The 25,079-nt window shown below is 37.0% G+C and overlaps 1 long non-coding RNA gene across 2 annotated transcripts in view; it reads right to left on the bottom strand.

Moving 5' to 3' along the window:
- LOC138920359 (uncharacterized) overlaps positions 1–25,079 on the bottom strand; it is a 94,765-nt gene that overhangs the window by 22,477 nt on the left and 47,209 nt on the right. For both annotated transcript variants that reach the window (XR_011431412.1, XR_011431413.1), the window contains one exon: positions 20,003–20,259. This is a non-coding gene — a long non-coding RNA (uncharacterized lncRNA). The remainder of the gene's footprint in view (positions 1–20,002; positions 20,260–25,079) is intronic.

Below are 25,079 nucleotides of genomic sequence, written 5' to 3'. Positions count from 1 at the left end.
AGACTATGAAGATCTCTCTCCTTTTCCAATCTAGCCCCCAGCATCCTACAATGCCACACGCTTGATAAATGTTTCATGACCTCACTCATGGCGGCCAATCATGCCACCTACATGGCTACTAAAAACTCCATTATTTTCTGTTTATCCCAGCAGATTGCCTCTGCCTATGGTAGACTTGATCTTCCACCTACACACCTATATACAGCAAATGCCCCCGGAGGAGAAAGAGCCAACAGCCTGCAGCCTGCATTTACTCAAGATCTCACTCTTCTCTAGAACTTAGTTTAGACTTTATTACACCCACAACTCTTGAATGTCTTAAAAAATCATATATATACATATATATGAACTCTACATTTTTTCGCTATTGTTATACAAGGAGCAATGGTTTTTCATGAATGTCTGCATTCTAACAAAAGTTAAACTCTGATAAATTATTGGAAATCAGTGTAGTCCTGAGAAATTTGAGATATTACACCTACTGAAGCAGATATGTCTCTCTTACCTGTTGTTTAGGCAGCAATTGCTAGAAAGAAAGGTGATAAGTAATGATTAGGAAGCAAATCATCAAGAGTTATAGACCAGGCTTTCAAATCTTTCCTGAAATGTTCAAGACAATCGTTCCTGAAATCAACTCTTTGCAAATTAGAAATTTCTTTTGTGGAATAAAAGGCTTATTTTTAAATTGAGTAGTCTAAGAATAGAGCAGTCGGAAGAGAATAAATAGATAAGGATCATAAGAATTTCTTATACTGTAGAGCTAATAACACCAAAAGGATCTCAAATACAGTTATAAATAATCCTTTTGGGATTCTCTTCAATGAGCCCTTGAATGGGAAGATATTGGACCTCTGCTACTAAGATTATGTCATTAAGGACATTGCCTTTATGGACTTTTGTTCCTGCATATTAAAGTGGCATCATCTTTAATATCTCTTCTAGTTCTAACATTCTTTGATACCTTGCTGATGCCCACTAGGAATATCCGGATAGCCTTTAGGAGTTAGTAAAGTAAAGAACCTATGAACTTGGGCTGTGGAATAAAGCAGATTTGAGTTTGATTCTCAGCTCTCTCCATTGTGATCTTGAGCAGTTACCGAGACCTTTCGAGGCTCAACTTTCTTATCTGTAAATAGGAATACAAACACTCACTTCAAACTGTTCTTGTAGGAATTAGATAATAAGGACTCACTATATTACATTTCCTCACTTCTAAGCCACCATTAACTGAATAACATTTTGTGAGGGTAAATAAGGAAAGTACTTTCTTATTAAATATACACATTAACTGTAAGTTGTTTCCCAACTCAGGAATCTAAATGAGAAAGAAATAGCACTTCAATAAAGAAATTACTCTCATACATTCTTCCATTTTTGGCTACAATTTGCTATGTGTGAATAATGGTGGGCTTTCTGCAAGAGGGCAAAAAGAAAGCAATATGGTTTCAAAGAAGCAATTAGCACTCAGAGAGCTAACGGTAAATAGAACTCTGCCACCTTTCCCACCAGTGGAAGAAGAGAGTAGAGTTCTACTGTGAACTCAAACTTAGGTCAGGGAAAAGCTGAAGGCCCACTTTCCTTTACAAATTCTACCCTATTTATGCTTGTACGCGAATTCCACAATACTCTTTTAGAGAGTAAATAGGGTAAACAACATAGTGGTTGTCAAAGTTACTTGGTTACTAACATGATTTTTCAGCTTACATTATGAACTGTATTTCTCAGAAGAAGAGTGACAACTTGGGGAAAAGCAATGTAAGTAAGACAGAGAACAAAGGGGAGAAAATGATGGGTCTAATCTGAGGAATAACCATAAAATTGCTGATATACTGAATGGAAAAATCAGGTTAAACTCTTTCCCAAAAATTCCATTTTGTGGAGCTATTCAGTATTTAATATTTTCAAAGAGATTCGTCCATGAACTAGAATGAAAACTTATCAAACACTTAATGAATTGTTCACTTTCATTTCTAATGTCTTAAATTCCAGTTTTACTAAAAATATAATGTAGTCTATGTTACTGAAGGTACAAACTAGTGGAGGTACAAATTCTCTCTCTCTCTCTCTCTGTCTATATCTATTTATCTATTTTGACCTTTCAGATATACCCTTTACCAAAAGTCTAATCTGGAAAAAAATTTTTAACTAACGTTTTCCCTATCCTATTTAGTATGAAGGATAATGAGCTAGAAAAATCTGAAAGAAATAAACCAGGAAAACTGAAATGGCATTGACCAAAGAAAACATGGCCGAACAGAAGGAAAAACATTTCATTACTCCTCCCACAGAACTGGTCAAAACCAAATGGCTGGAGTTTTAAAATCTGGAAAGTAGAATTGTGAAGAGAACTTTTTAAAGAAAAAATACGGAAAAACTTACAGAATGGCTTTAAACTACCCTAGTTATTAGAACCTCTGATTCTATTCCAGTAACGTTGAATCAAGTGTTGGTAAACTCTGGAAAACTCCATTATCTCCTTTCGATTTTATGGTTCATGGTAGAGAATAGCAATGCTTTATCTACTATATCCCAGTCTTTGGAAAACAAGACAACACAAAAGTTCCTGTCAGGTAAATCATTTGGCTTTTTGTATGGAAGTGGTTCAGCATTATAAAATCTCTAATCTATCCCACACGCCAACCCAAAGTAGGACCCGCATTTGAGACCATTAAGTATAGAGGAAATGACTGGATGAATTACACATTGTTATTATTATCTATAGGGGAAATGGATGGAAAATCATTTATTAAGTAACCTCAGGGAAGAGATGGGCCATCTCTGTGGCCCTTCTTGGGTCAAAAGGCAATAACAAAGCTTGAGGAGAGGGTTTAATGAAACAAGTTTCCTTTAGAAACATATCCTTCACAAGAGGCTTTCCATAACATGGGAGCCAATTTATTGAGACACTGGAAAGAAATCTTGAAATCAGGGGTATGATTTATTGTTTTCAAATAAAGGGAAAAAAAGAATTGCTCATTTTACCATGATTTTACCATTAAGAGTCTCTTGAGAAAAGTGAATGAGAAGTTATTCATTTCTGATAAAGGAACTCTTTATTTGCCCATACATTTCAAGGGTTATGATTATGGCAACAGTAACTGGCTTGAGAAGAGATTGTACTGAGGCAGATAACACAGCTCATTGAACTACGTGATCCAAGCAGTACACACAGCTGGTTATGCTCTTTGTGGGATTACAGACCTGACATTTTGGGCTCACTAGTTAAGAAGAGACTTTTGAGAAAAGCAAACAAAAGTTAAAACAACAAAACCACATTAATTTTTTCTCTTAAACTATAAAACCACCTTCTAAATCCTAGTGTCTCTTCTCTACATATAGTACTTACTAAAGCATTTTCCATGGCTTCCTGGAGTTGATAACATCAGAAGTAGAATAGTAAGTATACCACTAGGTGCTATACCTAGGACTAAGTAAGTAGAATAGTAAGAATAATTATTTATAACAATGTTGACTAATGAATAATAATTCCTTTCATACTATCCAGGTATAGCTAATGAAAATACTCAAAATCTGGAATAATGTTTTTACTAATGAATATGTTCGCAATAGGATCTGATACTTGATAATCATAAAACAAATAACTGTACCACATTTTGGAAATACAAAAAACCATAAGTTGCAACAATTTTTATATTTTATAAATCTGAAAATTTAAAAATTACTGGAAGAAATTAGTACAGCCATCAATTTTCCTGTGATTTATCAAAATCATACTAAACATGAACGCAAGCGTAATTTACCAGAGAATTTAACTTTAAACAAATTTCACAATGTTTAATTGCACAATTTTCTTTTTATGCTGGTGAACTTCTACATGTATCAAATATACCTGATTATACGTTTGTAAATATAGATAAGTTAGGAGACAAGAATGAAAAAGAATAAAACACGCCAGAAACAACAACAACAAAATGATCCTTATAGTCTACACATACCTTAAAGAGAACCTCAGTAACCTTCCTGCTAATGAATGGAGTGTATCTGATGAAATGCCCCTTTGGACATTTTTCAGATATTACATTTTGAAATGACATATCTTGCAAACAAAGGTAGAAGCAATTTTATCCCATTAAGGGCTTGAAATTCCACACAATAAAGATGGAAAGAGAAAGTAAAATGAGGTTAAAGAGAAAGCTAATTAGAATTTGCAGGTTTGCTGGGTTAATGTCCAGACTGAGGAGGCCTAGTTTTGACGATTTACATACCTTGCAGCTCAGCCCGAAGAACCACCTGCTCTTAAACAGCTTGATGAATAAACCTCTGTCTCAGAGTGCTACAGACCCACATTGCAATGTCACAACATTGTACTAGGAAAAAAATGCAGAACTTTAATAAATCCTATGTGCTCATATTGTACTCAAAATTAAAATAAGGGGAGAAGCTACAGAAAAGGAAGAAATACTTCCAAGAATTGGCCACCCATAGACTAGCCTCCCAGACAACACTCGTTTGCTTACCTGGCAAGACAGAGCCCAGAAATAGTCTCCACTGTACTTGTTGAACTGTTTTTGTTTGCTATACCCTGAAATTTCAAACCAATTATAAATTGATTTGGATTGAAACTTTCTCCATTAGGATGCAAATTCCCCTGGTATAAACAATTAGACGGTCTCTTCTAAATGACTAAGATCAGGTCACTGGGGAAAAAAAAATGGAACAAGAAGAAATCATGACCTGATGGCAGAGGGGAGAGCCAGCTCTTTTGAACACTGAAGAGCTTTGTTGGGTAAGGCAGGTAGAAGAAATAGAAAGAGGAGAGGGACTCAGCAAGCCATGTGATGACCTCAGTTAATGGAGGATTGAAAAGGACTGGACTATGTGAGGAAGACATCATGTGACAAAGATAAAATGATGCCCCCAGCAACCCCAGGGCCATCAACGTGGTGTGTGTGCTATATATTGATGTACTATTTCAATTAGGAGGTTCACTTGCAAATACTAACACGACGTCCAGCTCAAACCGTCATGGATGATCAACAAGGCCATGAGGGAAAACCAGCACAGGTGGCAGATTGCTTTTGCCGTCTCAACTCCAGAAATGCCATAGAATACAAAGGAAAGTATAGGAATCTGAAGAACTAATGAAAAACTCATGAGAAGCCACCAAGAGAGAGATATTGAATGTAATCACACGTGCATATACAGCGGTTGGAATATAGGGGTGCAGAAGGGCAGGGCCAAGATATGAAGGTATTATAAAGTATTGAAGAATTTAACTAATTAAGGATGTTCAAGATTTTGCAGGAAAAGTTTTAATCTCTAGCATATTAGATAGGATATTATTTGAATAATTGGGCAGAGGTAGCATGTTTAAAAATGAAAAAACTTAATTTGCAAAGATACAGATCTCCCAAATTAATCTACAAGCTCAAATCAAATTGCAGTTAACATATTTTGGGCATTCAACAAACAAATTCTAAAATTGAGATAAAAGAACATAGTTCATAGTAGCAAAATCTGTGTTGATAAGGGAAATTGAAATGGAACAGCAAACTCTACCAGATATTAGGGCATACAGTGAAAATATAATAACAAGAGTATGGGACTGGCAGAGGAAGAAAAAGACTAAAGAGTCACAGAAGGAAACTCAGCCTCAGACCTATATGTATAAGAGAACTTGATATGTGATTAAGGAGACAATAGAAAGCAGAAGGGTAGGAAGTCTAGTAACGGTGTCAGAACAATTGGTTTACTAAAAATAAAGCTGGGTCCCTAATCTACGCCGTATTCAAATATATACTCAAAGGAGATTAATGACCTATTGTGAAACACAAAACAAAAAAGCTGATATGTACATATCAAGTAGCTTTATAAACATGGGATGGAAAAAAGATCCCACAAACTGCCAATCATTAATCAAAGCATTGACAGATTTGATTTAAGCAAAATTAATAATGTTTATTCCTCAAAGGACAGATAGGCAAAATTAACAGACAGATAGCAGTGAGAGAATATTTTGTAATGTCTATAATTGACAAATAAAAGTCATATTGTAGATACAAAGAAAACTACTGTAAGTAAGTAAGAAGGGATTGGAAAACCAAACACAGGCATACTTTGTATTATTGTGCTTCACTATATTGTGCTTGACAGATAATTGCATTTTTTTACAAATTGAAGGTTTGTGACAATCCTGAGTCCAACAAGTCTATCAGCGCCACTTTTTTAACAGTATTTGCTCACTTCATGTCTCTGTGTCACATTTTGGTATTTCTCACAATATTTCAAACTTTTTCATTATTATTATATTTGTTATGGTGCCCTGTGATCAGTGATCTTTGATGTTACTGTTGTAATTGTTTTGGGGCACCACAAACCACACCTATGTAAGACAGCAAACTTAATCAATAAATGTTATGTATATTCTGACTGCTCCACCAACTGGTTGCTCCCCTGTCTCTCTCCCTCTCCTCTGGCCTTCCTGTTCCCTGAGCCACAACAGTGTTTAAATTAGGCCAATTCATAACCCTACAACTGCCTCTAAGTGTTGAAGTCAAAGGAAGAATTGCACATCTCTCACTTTAAATCAAAAGTGAGAAATGATTAAGTTTAGTGAGGAAGGCAGGTCAAAACCCAAAACAGGCTGAAAGCTAGGCCTCTTGCACCAGTTAGCCAAGTTTTGAATGCAAAGGAAAAGTTCCTGAAGGAAATTAACAGTGCTACTCCAGTGAACACATGAACAATAAGAAAGTGAAATGGACTTATCGCTGACACGAAGAAAGTTTTAGTGGTCTGGATAGAAGATCAAACCAGCCACAACCTTCCCTGAAGCCAAAGCCTAATCCAGAGCAAGGCCCTAACTCTTTTCACTTCTGTGGAGGCTGAGAGAGGTGAGGAAGCTGCAGAAGAAAAGTTTGAAGCAGGCAGAGATTAATTAGTTCATGAGGTTTAAGGAAGGAAGCCGTCTCCATAACATAAAAGTGCAGGTGAAGCAGCAAGTTCTGATGTAGAAACTGCAGCAAGTTATCCAGAAGATTCAGCTAAGATGCTTAATGAGGGTGGCTACACTAAATAACAGATTTTCAATGTAGATAAAACAGCCCTATATTGAAAGAAGATGCCATCTAGGACTTACATAGCTAGAGAGGAGAAGTCAATGCCTGGCTTCAAAGCTGCAAAGGACAGGCTGACTCTCTTGTTAGGGGCTAATGCAGCTGGTGACTGTAAGTTGAAGCCACTGCTCATTTACCATTCTGAAAATCCTAGGACCCTTAAGAATTATGCTAAATCAACTCTGCCTGTGCTCTATAAGTGGAACAACAAAGCCTGGATGACAGCACATCTGTTTACAACATGGTTTACTGAATATTTTAGGCCCACTGTTGAGACCTACTGCTGAAAATAAAGAAAACCCTCTCAAAATATTACTGCTCATTGACAATGTACCTGGTGAGCCAAAAGCTTTGATGGAGATGTATGAGATTAACATTGTTTTCATGCCTGCTAACACAACATCCATTCGGCAGCCCGTGATCAAGGAGCCATTTTGTTCAATTCTTATTATTTAAGACATACATTTTGTAAGGCTATAGCTCCCATAGATGGTGATTCACCTGATGAGTATGGGCAAAGTCGATTGAAATCTTCTGGAAAGGATTCAGCAATCTAGATGCCATTAAGAACATTCATGATTCATGGAAAAAGGTCAAAATATCAACATTAATAGGAGTTTGGAAGAAGTTGATTCTAACCCTCATGGATGACTTTGAGGGGTTCAAGACTTCAGCGGAGGAAGTAACTGCAGATGGGGTGAAAGTAGCAAAAGAACTAGAATTAGAAGTAGAGCCTGAAGATGTGACTGAATTGCTGCAATCTCATGATAAAACTTTAATAGGTGAGGAAGTTTCTTCCTATGGATGAGCAAAGAAAGTGGTTTCTAAGATGAAATTTGCTCCTGGTGGCGATGCTGTGAAGATTGTTGAAATGACAAGAAAGGATTTAGAATATTTCATAAACTCTGTTGATAAATCAGTGGCAGGGTTTGAGAGGATTGACTCCAATTCTGAAAGAATAACTATTGTGGGTAAAATGCTATCAAACAGCATTACATGTTACAGAAACGTCATTCAAGAAACGAACAGTCTATCAACACGGCAAACTTCAATGTTGTCTTATTTTAAGAAATTGTCCTGGCCACCCCAACTTTCAGCAGCCACCACTCTGACCATTCAGCAGCCATCAAATCGAGGCAAGACCCTCCAGCAGCAAAAGGATTATTACTCACTGAAGGCTTAGATGATGGTTACCATTTCTTAACAATAAAATATTTTTTAATTAAGGTGTGAACGTTGTTTTTTTAGACATAATGCTATTGCACACTTAATAGATTACAGTATAGTGTAAAAATAACTTTTATATGCACTGGGAAACCAAAAAATCCATATGACTTGCTTTATTGTGACATTTGCTTCAGTTCAGTGGTCTGGAGCTGAAGCTGCAATATCTCCAAGGTCTGCATGTAGAAAAATGTGCAAAGAATTTGAATAGATAAATCAAAGAAAAGGAAGCCAAGGGGCTGGCCCCATGGCCTAGTGGTTAAGTTTGGCATGCTCTACTTTGGTGGCCCAGGTTCTGTTCCTGGGTGCAGATCTATACCTCTCATCAGCAGCCATGCTGGGGTGGCGACCCACATACAAAATAGAAGAAGATTGTTACAGATGTTAGCTCAGGGTAAATCTTCCTCAGCAAAAAAAAAAAAAAAGAAAGAAAGAAAGTAAAAAGGAAGCAATATGTCTAACAAGTATTTGAAGAGGTGATTGAAACCAATAATTAAATAAATGCAATCCAAAATAATAATGTGATAGTAAATATACATAAGAATAGCAACAATTCCTAGAGCAGGTAATACAAAAGGTTGGCCAGAATGTGGGAGAATGTCTATTAACTTTTGCTGGAAGTGTAAACTGGTTAAGTCATTCACAAAACCAAGCTGGCAGTATTCAGCTAAATGTACAATGTATATGCTCTCTAAGAGTCTACTCTTGGATATGTGTCAGGAGAAATATTTACATAGTTCCAAAAGAGGTCACTACAGTAACAATAGTATTTTGCCTCCAACTGGTTCCACAAACACAGCATGTGGGTGGAAGCAGGGATGTCTGCAGCTCTGCAGCAGTGTGATGCAACTAGATGTATAGACAGTGTCGTAAAGAGACCTTGAGGGCACTGTACTAAGTATAAACGACGAAATCAACACAATTTATAGCAAAACACCGTTAATGTAAATTAAAAACATACACAAAGAAAACATGTCATTATAGAAGGATGCATGCATAAATAGATGCATAGCAAAGATTTTCAGAGTGGAAGCTTATAGTAGGAAGGGGGAAGTGAGTGGGGATCAGCATGAAAGGGAGAAGTTCATATACAATGGAGGGCTCTTGTCTAGGCAGATGATGATCGTGTGCTCTGGACTGGGGCGTGTTTTTAACTCAGTCCTCTAACCTTGACATCACAAGAAGGAAGTGGAGGAGGAGAAGAAGGCAATATCCTCTGACCTGATCTGTTGGCTCAACATGTGAGCAGAACACGCTCTTTATTTTTTGTGTCTGACTTTTTTGGTATTGGCTTCTTTCTTGGCAGATTTCTTTTCCTGTGATCCCATGCTGCCCGCCAGGGGGTATTGGGCTGCATGCTTCTCTTTTCTATTCCGCAAGAAAGAGCATGTTTCACTCCTGAACCATCAGAGAAAGTCCTGGTCTTCTGTATAATTGGCTTCGCTCTTCCTTAGAGCCTGATGTCTACCTTTCCACCTTATGCAGACTGAGGCTGATTCTCCTCCAGGTCTCTTGTTTTAAAGGACTAAATCTGTTTTATTTCCCCAGGGAGAGGTTCTGTTTCAGCTTTCTCTCACTGCTCCAACTTTGACATCACTCTTCCTTTTCTAGAATGTACAGATGTCAATTTTGAGATTTCCGATTTTTCTGTTGTTTTGTTCATGCAATGTTTCATGCAGAATTTCTATATGTTTGTGGGAGAATTGTTTTTCCTGTATTAATGCAGACCACCTTTCAACGGGAAGTTTATCCTGGGTTCTAAAGACAGCTTACAAGCAGACTTTTGAAATATGAATTGTTAAAGAACTGGGAGCTATCTGCATATTTAAATAACTCCATAACATGGTCTAATAACTTGTGAAACATTTCTACCAACCAAGAACATAACGTTGAAATTTAAAGAAACATGCTTTTAAAAAAAAATTTACGAAATAATTGTAAAATAATTACTATTTAGGATAAAAAATTCAACTTTCCAGGAAAAATGCCTCATAATAGAGTGCAGAAAAAAAGAGTGTGCCTAGGTGTATGATCTCTCTGTGTTTGACAGGACTATTTACCCCCTTCAAGTGATTCTTAAGCCAAACGAGTAAAAACCATTGAAAGAACCTGTGTCGCTAATATGGCCAAACATATTTATTGTCCAAAAATAAGCTTTACTTTGGGAAAAATTAATCTTTATTCATAGCCTTCCTTCCCAAGTGTTTTAAGTTGCTTCCAAATGTGATTGTTATCTTCTGGAGGGCATTTGATGAAATCTAGGGTTAACGTCTGCATTTTGTAGATGATAAGGCCAAAGTGACTTGGCCAAGGCAAATAATCAAGTCAACTCTTGAACATCCATGAGTGCGGTAACCACTCCTTTTTGCTGTCTGAGTCATTCTCTTCCTGCTGCCTACAGCACTATAGTTCATAAGCCAGAAACACTGAGACCAAATGGGATTGGAAATATGAGTGCTCACGTGTCACTGTTGGAATCACTGCTCAAAATCAAATTTAATGGAAGAGGCCTTTCATATCTCTATAGACAGAAAAGAACACTTAATTCATTAGCAAGTACCCTAGTATAGTAGAGACTTTCAGATTTAAGGATGAATCTAGCTCAATACATCATTTTCTTATTTATTTCTTTATTATACTAAATGATGAGATCCATCACTTGGTAGCCTCTGAGTTATTTCATAAAGTTGATGGAAAAACATTCTTCTAGTTTAAATCTATTACCCAGAACAATACAAAATTCAATACAAATTCTGCAGGAAATACACACATACACATACACAGAGAGCCATTTTTGAGAAAGTGTTTAAAAAGCTCTTTCAAAGAATATTTCTGGTTTATATATTTCACTAGTTTTTTAAAATAATTGTTGTATCATTCACTGATGAACCCTGAAATGTCTTGCTATCTTACCCTCATTTTAACATTTTTCTTTGAATTTGTTTTTCCTGATAGACAAGATGTTGGTTTTTAACAAAATTCAACAGAGCACTTGAAATTATTATATGACTCGTGAATATTTCAATGAAACCCATCATACTTCCAGAGAAACTAGAAACAAAAAGATCCATCATGGCATCAGGAAAATTACAAAGAAAGGGGGTAACTTTGTCTATGCTTAATAAGCTAGTGAAATACTAAATAGTAGGCAAATAATCTAAAGAGTTAATGTCATTTTCAAGGTCTTTAATTTGCTCTTGAAAAAGGGCTTTATTCTGGGAATAATCTGGCATAATTCATCCCATTTTCCTTTTGTTCATTATGTGTAGAATCACTGAAAAGCACAGTGAAGCATAGTTATTATCTGATAGTTAATTATTTGTCTCCCACAGTGCAATGGTCTAACAATAACTAAAACAGCGTTGGTCCTCATGTCTGCTTTCAAACAGACAAGAACAAATGTGATGATACAGGCTCAATAGTCAATCTCAAAACAAAGCCATTTGGCTATTTCATATATGCCCAGTGAATTCGAAGTGGGACTTTGTTAGATTTTAGGAAGTGCAATAATGGAAACAAAAATTAGGAATGACATTCCCTTGAAGGCTAAGCAGTCTCACTAAGCCCCATTATTTCGTCTTACATAGCTTTATAGCATAGTAAAATACCTTAGAACAGGAGTGAAAAATCTGGGATTCATGAAGGGGCTTCAAGAAGTACTGATAAATTTCTGAAACAGTATGAAAAATTATGTGTATTTTTTTTTTAAGAAAAGCATTCAACGTTTTTATTGGATTCTCCAAGGTGTTTGTAACTGGAAAAATTCAAGAATCACCATTTAGAAAAGGATTACAAATAATTTCTAAAATGAAAACCAAGGATTATCAAGTTTGTTTGTTTGTTTTCTGTGACTAAAGCAAATAATACCATTGATCCATTCTCAAGGGCCTTGAGTTCTCATTTCCTGTCTATTCTAAAACTTCAACCTCTTTGCTATTCCAGACTAATTACTGCTACTTCCACTCATGGAAACTCCAGCCTAAGTGATTGCTAACTTTACCATTGTAAAGATACTCTATGTAGGGATATTTGGAACACTATTGAGAAACAAAGGCAAAATTTAGCAGATTTTTGTTTTGTTTTGTTTTTTAAGCAGCAGAAATGTGTACTGTAAAGGACAATGCTTTCGATCTGTCTTCAGCCATAATCTAAGATTTTTCAGGTATGATGTCCTACTTGTTGGTTTTTTTTTAATATTTTTTTCTTTTTTTGGTGAGGAAGATTGGCCCCAAGCTATCATCTGTTGCCAATCTTCCTCTTTTTTGCTTGAGGAGGATTGTCACTGAGCTAATATCTGTGCCAATCTTCCTCTATTTTGAATGTGGGATGCTGCCACAGCATGGCTTGATGTGTGGTATGCAGGTCTGTGCCCAGGATCTGAACCCATGAACCCGAGGCCACCAAAGCAGAGTGTGTGAACTTATCACTGTGCTACCAGGCCGCCCCCTTAAATAATTTTTAGTTTTAGATTTATAGAAAAGTTGTGATGATATTACAAAGATTTCCCATACACCCTGCATCCATTTTCCCAGATTATTAACATCTTACATTAGTCTAATACATTTTCCACAATTAATTAAACAATTTGGTACACTATTCTTAACTAAAATCAATATTTATTCAGATATCCTTAGTTTTTATCTAATTCTCTTTTTCTATTCCGGGATCCCATCTGGGAGACCACAGCACATTTAATCATCATATTTCCTCGGGCTCCTCTGTACTGTGATGTTTCCCCAGACTTTCTTTGTTTTCAATAAACTTGGCAGTTTTAAGATTACTTGTCAGGTGTTTGGTAGAATCTCCCTCAGTTGAGGCTTGTCTGATGCTTTTCTCATGATTAGACTGGGCTTATAGGTTTGTGGGAGGAAAACCACAGAGGTAAAGTGCCATTCTCATTATATCATATCAAGGCCACGTACTATCAAAATTGACTTGTTGATGTTAATACTGATAACTGGCTGGATTAGTGCTTGTCAGGTTTCTCCACTGTCAAGTCGGTCTTTGTTACCTCCTTTGTTTACTGTACTCTCTGGAAGGAAGACACAATGCACAGCCCACACTTCAGGGGAAGGGAGTTAACGTTCCACCTCCTTTAGGGCAGAGTATCTATATAAATTATTTGGATTTTATCTGTATGGGAAATTTTTCTATCTTATCCTATTTAATGTATATACGTAATATATATAAAATAAATATACATAGACTCATAAATATTTATTTTTTACTTTGGGTTGTAAACCAATACAATTTTTTTTCAGCACAAATTGTTCTAGCTTTGGCTATTGACAACTATTTTGGATGATTCTGGTGTCCCTTTGAGCTATTTCCTCATATTGTGGGTTCTTTTGAGCACCTCCTTACTTTTTAACAATATATAATGTTCCAGGCTCAATGTAATTCTATTTTCCCTTCATGTATTTCTTCTCTAATTCTCTTCCTTGTTTTAAGTGTAGTTCTGAGTTTCTAACCTATATCATTTTCCTCCTCCCTGAAGAACTCCTTGGAATGCTTCTTGTGGGACAGGTCTGCTGGTAATGAATCCTCTCAATTTTTGTTTGTCTGAGAAAGTTTTTATTTCTCCTTCAATTTTGAAGGATCATTTTAATGGATATTGAATTCTAGGTTAGTGTTTCTTTTTCTTTCTTTCAACACCTTAAACATTTCACAGCACTTTCTTCTTGCTTGCATGGTTTCTGGTGAGAAATCTGCTGTAGTTCTTGTCCTTGTTCCTCCCAGATAAAGTTATCATTTTTGTTTTTGTTCTTTTCTTCTGACTTCTTGTAGGATTTTCTCTTTGTCTCTGGTTTCCTTGAGTTTGAATGTGATATGCCTAGACGTAGTATTCTGGTATTTATCCTACTTAGTATTCTCCAGATTTCCAGATCTGTGGGTTGGTGTCATTAATTTTGGAATGTTCTCAGCCATTATTACTTCAAATATTTCTTCTGCTCTCCTCTTTCTTCTCCTGCTGGTACTCTAATTATGAATATTTTACGCATTTTGAAATTGTCCCATAGTTCTTGGATGTTCTGTTCTATTTCACTTTCTTCTATGCATTTCAGTTTGGTGAGTTCCTATTAACCTATCTTTACACTCAGTAATTCATTCCTCAGCTGTGTCCAATCTACTGATGAGCCCATCAAAATTATTCATCATTTGTGTTACTGTTTTTTATTTCTAATATTTACTTTTGATTCTTTCCTAGAATCCCTATTCTCTCTGCTTACACTACCCATCTCTTCTTGAGTGTTGCTTATATTCTTCATTAGATTCCTTAACCTACTAATTATAGTTATTTTAAATTTCCTAACTGATAATTTCAACATCTGTGAAATATCTGAGACTTTTTAATGCTTCCTCTTCAGACTGCACTTCTTCTTGCCTTTGTGTATGCCTTGTAATTTTTCTTTAATGGAAAACTGGACACAATACATCAGGTAATAAGAATTGAGGTAAATAATCCTTTAGTGTGACATTTTATTAGTACGGCTAGGAGTTGAGCTGTGTTTAATGTTTTCTGTAGCTGCCAGATGCTTCAAACTCCTCTACCGTCCTTATTTTTGTCTCCCCTATTGACTTTGGGCTTCCCTAAATTGTCCCCCTAAGAGAAAGTCTGGATCATAGTTATTTCAGCTGTAATCCACTCCCATTATGCAGGAGAACTGTTGGTGTTATAGTAAAGTGTAGGGAAAGGAAGAATGCTACAATATTATAATTAAATCTCAGGTTTCTAGTTGGCCTGTGTTCCTGGCCTGCGATCTTCACAAGTATTTCTTAGCTTTCTCTTCTCCATACCCCCACTTAGGTAAGAAAGAAAGGCTACAGGGGGCTGCAGTGGGAGAAATGCCTTTCCCTGAACGGGATAAATCTTTGGTAAAATCTTTTTGCTGGAGAGTAGGCCTTTGTTATAGAAAAATCTCTGGGTATATTTCATAATGATTACTTTTCCGCTGCCCTCGACAGAGCCATGAAGGGATCTTTCTCAACTATTCCCTGTGAGAGGCTGGTGAGGTTCCCAGAGGTAACACCCATGAAAGTATGGGGGCTCCACTGACCAGTAGTTTCTCATTCTCACACCATTTCACACTCAGCCTACAGCAATTCATCAAAATTACCATTTAAGTGTTCCTTCCAGTTATGACTCCAGTGGCTTCTGCTCCAGATAAGCAGATCTGAGTTGTAACTCTGTATTCACCAGTCTCTCCTGATTTCAGAGTGATGATTTGTCTTTAACTTCAGTTTCTGATGGGTCCAAGGAAAGTGATTGATTTTCATCTTGTTTAGCTTTTTTCTTATTGTAAAGACAGGAATGGTGACTCCCAACCTGTTTCCATGATGGAGCTAAAATTGGAAGTTCTAAGTACCTTAATGTGGTTCTGTGATCGAATATATTCAGGAAAAACTTGCTAAACAAGCTAAGATTTTTTTTTATTCTAGAATTTTTTTTTTTGCTCCCGAACCCCCCCCCCCCCCAGTACATAGTTGTATACTTTTTAGTTTTGGGTCCTTCTAGTTGTGGTATGTGGGATGCTGCTTCAACGCGGCCTGATGCGTGGTGCCATGTCTGTGCCCAGGATCCGAACCAGGGAAACCCTGGGCCGCTGAAGCGGAGCGTGCAAACTTAACCACTTGACCATGGGGCCGGCCTCAATTCTAGAATTTTTTTAAGACTTTATTATATTTTCATTTATGCTGTAAGTCTCCAATTTAGTCAAACTCCAACCAACTTCTGGGATCACCTCACTATTGTGATCACAAGAATATGAACATTGCAACATTCTCTTATTTATGTCACCTATATTTTTGTATAAACTTTCTGACTGAGACAAATTCTTGCAAATCCAGTAATTTGTAATATCTATTATGCAAGTATAACATTCAGTATATTTCCAAGCATATTTACCCATGTGATTATATGTTTAAAACCTCTCTAAACAAATATGTATTATATAATTTTGCTTTATCTAATATACTTCCAACACCTAAAACAACAGACTTCTGTTCTGATTAATTTTTCACGTTTCTTTCAATGCACACATAACATAGCAGTTTAAAAGAATCAATCAGGCTTTCCAGGTCATAAGAAAATCTTCTTTTTCTAAATTCCACTTAAGAAATAGACTCTGAAATTTTCTCCTCTCTAGCCACACAAAATGAATGAATGTGCTATTTGTAAAATAATTGAAATGAAAGTGATACCAGATAATGTGAAACACTGTTATTGTGTTGCATGAAATCTCACCACCTAAAAAAATTTAGGATGCCAAGAAACCCAATAAAAGTGCCAGTGAAAAAGCATAGATACCCATAAATATGTCATACATTATATATTTTATGCTGTGCATAAGAAACATCTGGAATAAATAAACTAGAATGGACCACTGAATTAAGGTGTAAGAATCAACTTAAAAGGAAACATTTTCTATATAAATTGTAAGGTGAGGAAAAGAGAAACAAAAGCCAAGAAAGGACTAATTCTCCGGCCAAGATCTATGAGTCTTGCCAAAGTGTGGAGGGTGAAGGGAGACTGAAGTAGGCACATATCACCCATACGTATTTCCTTAAACCTCTACTCACTGACACAAATTAAAAGACCTACACATTTCATGTTGGCAACAGCAAAGATACATAATCCATTTGCACACATTACTAACTGTTCCAAATTTACATTTCATGTGAAACTACAGAACAGGCACAGTATGTGTGTTTAGATTATATTACACCTGGGTTTTTGAAATTTTAGCTCTCTCCACAAGCACAATCCCAACCCCAGGTTGATTTTTTTGGCTGTTCTGTTTCAGAGTTTAGAGTTTCTGCAAATGGGTGAAAGGAGTACACATCCAATGCGTAGGGAACAAAGTAAAGAAGACTTAGGAAATTGAAAGAATGATAATACGGCGTATGTGTAGTCCATGTGTAGCCTATGTGTGGTAGAAAGCTGTACCATATTCCTCAATCTAGAAGGTTCTACTTGAATTCTTCTCCCCCATACCTTTACCTTTATTATCCTAAAAGAAAAAGCCATATGTGCCAATGCCATGTCATTACAGGCCACATATAGTAACTATGGAATTGTTAAACTATAAAAACCTCAGGGGGCTGAATCCAAAGGGCTATACTTGGGGAAGGGATGTAACAGGATGTCATGGCTTCTGCAAAGGTTGTGTGGGATGGGGAGGGGGGTAAGTTGGTGATGTGGATTCAAGGAGGAATAGCCTGCCAAAAAACTAGAGTGTTGATGAAATTCCACAGACTACCTTCAGTAGAAAAGAGGAATAGAGAGCATAGGTCAGAGAGAGATAGAGACAGAGAGGGACAAAGAAAAGATGAGATGCCTGTTGTCATGTCGGTAACGTACCTTAAAAATTCTTGAGCGTACAGTGGGATATGAATGTATGCATTAGTGGTTTTCACTTCACTTTAGGACTGTCAGACTGTTATTTTTTCCAATTAAAAACCCACACTCCATGGGTGGTCAGCCAGTGTTACAGCAGAAAAATCACACTTCAGAGGTCTCTACAACATGAGCTTCATCTATCTTTATATTTAATGAAACATCAGATGAATGGCTAATTAGCATAATTAATGTCAGAAATGGATTTTCGTTGGTGAATTTAGTGGCTTGTAAATAAGCATAACGGATGTTAGAAATGGATTCTCAATTGTGAAATAGGTAGAACTCAAGACATGTGAATTGGTTAAAGTATCTTGGAAACATACAACACTTCCATAAAATGAGGAATTAGAATGTGTGAGATCTGTCACTTATACCCGTTGGGATGTGACTTAGCATGACACAAAAAAACCATGGGCCGAGTGGATTAAACAACAGACATTTCTCACAGCTTCTGGAACTGGGAAGTCCAAGATCAAGGTGTCAACAGGTTCAGTTCTGGGCTCGCTTTCTGGCTTGTAGACAGCTGCCTTCTTGCTGTGTCCTCACATGGCCTTTCCTCAGTGCTTGTCATGGAGTGTGCCTCATGGAGAGAAAGAGATCTCTCTGTATTCCTCTTCTTATAGGGACACTAACCTCATGAAGGCCCCACTCTCATGACCTAATCTAACCCTAATTACTTCCCAAAGGCCTCACTTCCAAATATCACCACAGTGAGGGTTAAGGCTTCAACATATGAATTTTGAGGAAGACCTAGACATTTGGCCTATAACAGGTTGGCACCAAAAACTAGATTGCTGAGTGGACTTGTCCAGTCTTTGGGTGAAGGAATTTCTTATTACCTGATGATAATTTATAAAAGTAACAAAATATGCCTCCGACATATGTCGTGTCTGTTTCTAGTGAATCGTTCATGTAAAATACTGTTATTTTTTTAAAGGGCCGTGAACTTGTCTTTATCAAACATCGATAACATTGTATTAACTCTTTTATATCTGCCTATTAACACATGTTTAATTAGTGTATATCTGTGTGAATATAAAATTTGGGCTAAGACTTACTCTCATTACAACTGGTAATGAAGTTATGAGGGAGCAACAAACACTCGTCCTTATCAAAATTTTCAGCTTTTTCTGAAGAAACAACCTCTGAGTCGTGCAGACCCAAATGGGTTTGCATCAGTTCAGAAGTTTGCGATCATGTGCTGCAGAGAAACAAATATCTTCTGTTCCAGCATTGCAGTGCCTTCTCCAGTGTTTGAGACCTACTGTCCAGTAAGACTATCTGTGTTCCTTGAAAGAAATACCCTGATGGCGGAACAATATCGTTGTCAGTTCTGAATAACTGGCATGTTCCGATTCCTGTTTTACAAAGGTCAGAGAAGTCAAGTAGCTTGTCAATTCTAACATGCAGGAAGGGACAGAGCAAGTAGTTGATTCCAAATATCATATTTTTTACCACTGTACTCTTTTCTCTCATTCATGGTTCTATATTTGGGAACGCAAGGAATTGAAAACAAGTTCCAATAAACACAGCCAAAAGAGAAGTTTTATGGAAAAAAGACACACACACATCCCTTAACCTCAGGTGCCTAAGAGGGTCTCTTATTTTTTAGGGATCACAATAAAATCCTCTCTGTGTAAATTCTAGTTGTTGCTTGATGTTAAGTTAAATGTTGACTAAGCGCTGGAGTTCATTTCATAGAGTGGGCTCCATCCTTCTCAGCTAATCTTTTTTGCTGTTATAAAATCTTGAGTAGAAAAAAACCTCTTCAGCTACTGTTAAGAAAGGCAATGTGAACAGGATGAGGCTGCTTGAAAATTATAGTCAAGATTACATTTCTCAGACTTGAAAAGAAACACTTCTTAGCAAACACTGATTTAGCAAGTCTTATTTCTAATAAGATGTACTGTTCTACACAATCAAATCACTATTAACTTGGAATCACTTGATTTTGAAATAAAAGTCACACGTTTACACATACATGCCACACATACAAACGCACACCCCCACCACACTCAGACACAAACAAAGATATGTTGACCACGTCAACGTAACTCCACACAGCCCTGATTGAATGTTTGTTTCAGCTTTGTAAACAGCAAGATTCACAGTCACTTCTGTGAAATAATCATTTCACCAAGACCGGAAAACTGGCAAAGCTTTTTCCTCTCCTCCAGCTGTAACCATTTCCTTTCTTTCTGGGATCCCCTGTTCTCCCTCCTTGGAGAAGCACCTTCCGTAACATTCTGAGAGCAAAGAGTGCAGTGCTCTTGTGAAAGCAGAATAAAAACTTGGAGGTACTTACTGAGAACACTAGAGCTGGACGGAGAGCTCCATGAATGGCAACAACAGAGTAGGCCACTTCAAACAGATAAAGCTGCATTAGTGCTCTTAGATTTGTCCTTGGGAATACGCTTGGCTGAAACAATGATTGCAGAGACCAATCAGATGAATACTGCTTTCAGAAATAAATGAATGCTCCAAGAGAACAGCGCTGAGAGGAATACATTTAAAGAGTCTGGGGAGTAATTTCATGGAAAACAAATTGGATGCCCAGTTTATCTGGGAAAAAAAAAAAAGATGAGAGTAGAAAAAGAAAAGAGAGAAAATTATCTTAAAGGCTATTTGAACATGCTACAAATTATGCCTACGCAATATGTTTTATGCATAAGTTTGATATCTGACAAAGAATTAGTGATCACAGACATTTTTATATAAAGGATGTAGTTCTGAATTGGGAATCTCTACCCAATAAACCTACACAGTTCAAATATTATTCTCATTTCAGATATAATTTATATATGCAAATTACATAATTCGAACACTAAAGCACATTATAAATAAAAATCTAGCCAAATGACTGACAGGAATTTAGGATATATACATTGAATTTGAAAACAAACAAAAAATCACTGCTTCTCTAAATGGCATTCTCTGAATGGGTTCTGTTTCCCATGTATTTAGGTCCCTGATGGATAGATACTTAAATGCTTAGACAACTATCTCTATGTTACCATCCAGACTCGGGCGCCGGGGCTGCCAAGTGCTATTTCACCCCAGTGTGACCCGGAATGGGGAGAATAACCTAGGATGATCCCTGGCAGCAGAGTGGGTCTGGATCACGAATGACGATGCATTTTTCCTTGAACTTCTCTTCAAGGGAGAGGACCTGGCACTTCGTCTTCAGGAAAATGAGTACTTGTCTATGGAAAACTCAACTTTTTCTAGGTACCAGAGCTCAGAAAAGTTTGAAAGGCTTGAAACTTAAAAACACACAATAGGAAACTTACTTAAGATTCTTTAACTTTCTCCCTTAACAGAGCGTTATTTTACCCCGAGGATATCTGGGAACCTACAGAGAACAAAGGCGTGGCCCCTGGTTTCTTCGACAAGATGTAAGCTGATTTTCACTTTCCTGGAGCCCAAGAGGGACGGAGTTAAAACCATGCACAGGTTCTTGGTTTGCTTGGCCTGTCTGACGAAGGAGCATCTCAATGGTGACAGTGCTCCTCTGGGCAGCTTTTACTGCTCAGACAGGAGGTAGAAACAGTTTGCAAAGCTTCTGCTTCTTGGGGTGACTTGTTCAAAGTTTTAATTCACTTAATGGTTTGCAACTAGGAAATGAGAAGTGATGGCCAGAAACAGAACCTCTTCTCCAGGGAAGATGCTCCATATGTTAGTGTCACCATGCTCAAATTTTTGAGGGAGTGAGGGCCTCTTGATTTGACAAAACATACTTACTTAGTATTTCAGATAATTCTTCAAACTCAGTGGTACCTTCCCAGTGTTTTAATCTAATGGAGCAAGATAAGTAAATATAATAATATGTACAATTTCTCTAAAGAAGTGCATGTAATTAAAATATCTTTGATTCCAATCCACATCATGAAAAGCCAATGGAATCCCAAATCCTCAAGGCTTCTTCCTCTCCTGTTAGACTTCTTGGTATCTGATGTCTTCTCCTTGGCCATTTTAAACTTTCTCTGGGTGTGTTACTGGCCATTCTATTGTCTGGTCAGTAACTGGTGCTTTGCTGGTATTGCTCCTTTAGCACCTGATCCTTGTCTTTGTTGGCATCAGTCTAGCTCTTCTCACAAGCTCATATCAGATTCCCAAATGGGAGGTCACGTTCGGTTTTCTTTTATTATGTGACTTTTCCCTTGGATCTTGAGGAAACATTCTCTAGCACTATATGAGAGAATATTCTAGTGGTGTCACTCATTGTCAGAGCCAAAAACATTGGATTCCATAACTGGAATTGTCTCAGGATTCTAGTCAAGTGCCTGATTTTGCTCCACCTCAATACTCAGTGTCCAGAACATTCATGACAGTGTTTTTATGTGGAATGTTGTGGCATCTCTTGATGCCTTCTTTGCTCAAAACCAGAGTTTCAAAAACTCTCACTAGGAGGGGGCCAACCTGGTGGCCTAGCAGTTGGGTTCACGTGCTCTGCTTTTGGGGCCCAGGGTTCACCAGTTCAGATCCCGGGCACAGACCTACATACCACTTGTCAAGCCATGCTGTGGCAGGTGTCCCAAATATAAAATAGAGGAATATGGGTACTCAGGATGTTAGCTCAGGGACAGTCTTCCTCAGCAAAAAGAGAATTGGTGGTGGACGTTAACTCACGGCCAATCTTCCTCAAAAAAAAAAAAAAGAAGAAGAAAAGAAATCCTCTCACTAGGAGCTCACTGAATTTTTATTTATTTAGGAGAAGTGAGATAAACTGGCCTTTCAGCCAGGTAGAGGATACAGATGAGTGACATTTCAATTTTGATTACTAGTAGACCCTGTTAAGAATTGCACATGTGTATGAGGATAGTAAGTCCAATTTATTTTTTTCTATTAGCTGATGGTTTCTCAGTTTTTCTATGCTGAACAACTAGGAGTCTTTACAGGAATTAAGGACTGGTATGTCTATACAGAATGTTCTTAATATAAATACTTTACAAAACATTACGTGCTTAACTTTAATGTAGTTTTATTTTCATTTATAATAATTCAAGATTCATCAAATAAAGAAAACATCTATAAGTAAAATTTTTACATGCCGTTTTCAGCCTTTCATATTCTGATATTAACTTTAATTAACTGATGCATTAGGTGGCTATTTTCAAATGTCTGGGTAATTGATGTGTAATAACAACTAACGATGTAGATTTCTGATCAGCAGTAGGAGGCACAGACTTCGAGACACTGTTAGAATATCTCTACTTGAGGCTGCCTGCTGTTCTGTCTAAAATGAATACATAATAATAAATTGTACCCAAAATGGTATATTAATTTCTTCAGGGAAAAGATTTTTATTATTAACTAGTTCAGGACCATTTCCTCAACGTCTTTGTCATTCCCATGAGGGCCAGCTTAATACAAAGTAGGCAAATGCAAGATATTGGAGTTGATTTTATTTTATTAGATCCATATACAGCTCAAGAAAATTAAGGCTGACTTTCAGGATGTGTCACATTAAGTTTGAAGGATAAACTCTCAGGCTAGGTAACTTCTAGAATTATCACCGAGAAAATATTATTTGCAATATAAACTTACAATAATGTACTGGTGTTATAGAAAGAAAAGTAGATTATTTTCTTAATTTCAATTAGTATCATAACAATTTTAGTCACTCACACCATCAAAAGGCAACTGTTGCCAAAATTATTGTGCTTGCTTTCTTGTTTCTTTTAATTGATTTTTTTAAAAATTGTATTTATTTTAGGTGTGCAATGTGATGACTTGATATACATATACACTGAAACAATTACTGTAGTCAAACTAATTAACATATCATCTTCTCTCATGGTTACTATGTTTTTTGTGATGAGAGCTCCTGAAATCTACTCTCTTGGCATATTTCCTGTGTTCAACACAGTATTATTATCTACAGTCATTATGTTATACATTAGATCTCTAGACTTATTTGTCTTGCATAACTCCAACTTTGTACCCTTTATCAACATTTCCCCATTGCTCCCTTTCTCTCATCCCTCCAGACCCTGGTAAATCATCATATCACCATTCTACTCTCTGCTTCTGTGAGCCTTTTTTTCTTTTTTGATTCTACATATAAATGAAATCATACAGTGTTTCACTGGCTTTTTTCACTTAGCATGATATCCTTCAGGTTCATCCATGTTGCCAATAATGGCAAGATTTTCTTCTTTTTTTAAAGTAGGTTAATATTCTTTTGTATATTATTGTGACTTTGTTAAATTAACATTTGTTAAGTAGAGCTCTGGAGTATCTATGGTGAACCACAGTTCAACAAAAGACCACAAGGGAAAGTGAAATAGAAAAGTGTATAACTCAAGGTCCTGGAGGAGGTACACTGGCACACCTTGAGGAGTCATGAGGGGAGGTCAAGGCAGAGTGTAGGCAGAGAGGATGTAGCAGGACCTGGGACACATGCCTTTATTAGGGTCCTCAAGTGAAGTGTTTTTGGGTTCCTGGGCTAAGGCTGGATTGGTCAATTCAAACCGAAAGAGTGGCACTTGGGTAAGCTCCATGGAAGTCTTATCTAAGGGCACACAAGAGGAAGGCCCTGGTAGGCAGAGGAGAGGTTTTATCAGAAGGGTCATTGTGGGAGTCAAATGAAGAACTTACATTTATCTGTGAATCTGCAGGCTATTTTCCAGGACATGACCTGAAACATTAAAACTCCTAGAAAAAATATAGGGGAAAAGCTCCTTGACATTGGTCCTGGCAACAAATTTTTAGATTTGACACCTAAAGCACAGGTACCAAAACCAAAAATAAACAAGTGGGACTATATCAAACTAAAATGTTTCTTTACAACAAAGGAAACAAACAACAAAATGAAATGGCAATTTATAGAATGGGAGAAAATATTTGCAAATCATGTATCTTAAAATGGGTTAATACCTAAACTATATAAGGAACTCATATAACACAATAGCAAAAAAACCCACCCCAAGTAATCTTAAAAAATGGGCAAAGGACCTGAATAGACATTTTTCCAAAGAAGATATATAAGTGACCAACAGGTATGTGAAAAGATGCTCAACATCACTAGTCACTAGGAAATGCAAATCAAAATCATAATGAGGGGCTGGCCCGGTGGTGCAGTGGTTAAGTTTGCACGTTCAGCTTCTCGGTGGCTGGGGTTTCATCAGTTTGGATCCCAGGTGTGGACATGGCACTGCTTGGCAAAAGCTATGCTGTGTTAGGTGTCCCACGTATAAAGTAGAGGAAGATGGGCATGGATGTTAGCTCAGGGCCAGTCTTCCTCAGTAAAAAGAGGAGGATTGGCAGTAGTTAGCTCAGGGCTAATCTTCCTCAAAAAAAAAAAAAAAAACCATAATGAGATATCATCTCACATCTGTTAGAATGTTCATTTTCAAAAAGTCCAAAGATTACAAGTGTTG

Source organism: Equus caballus, chromosome 23 (assembly GCF_041296265.1).
Source record: "Equus caballus isolate H_3958 breed thoroughbred chromosome 23, TB-T2T, whole genome shotgun sequence".
NCBI classification, from domain to species: Eukaryota; Metazoa; Chordata; class Mammalia; order Perissodactyla; family Equidae; genus Equus; species Equus caballus.
Note: the sequence above shows the minus strand (reverse complement) of the source record. Positions and strands in the feature narration are given on the sequence as shown.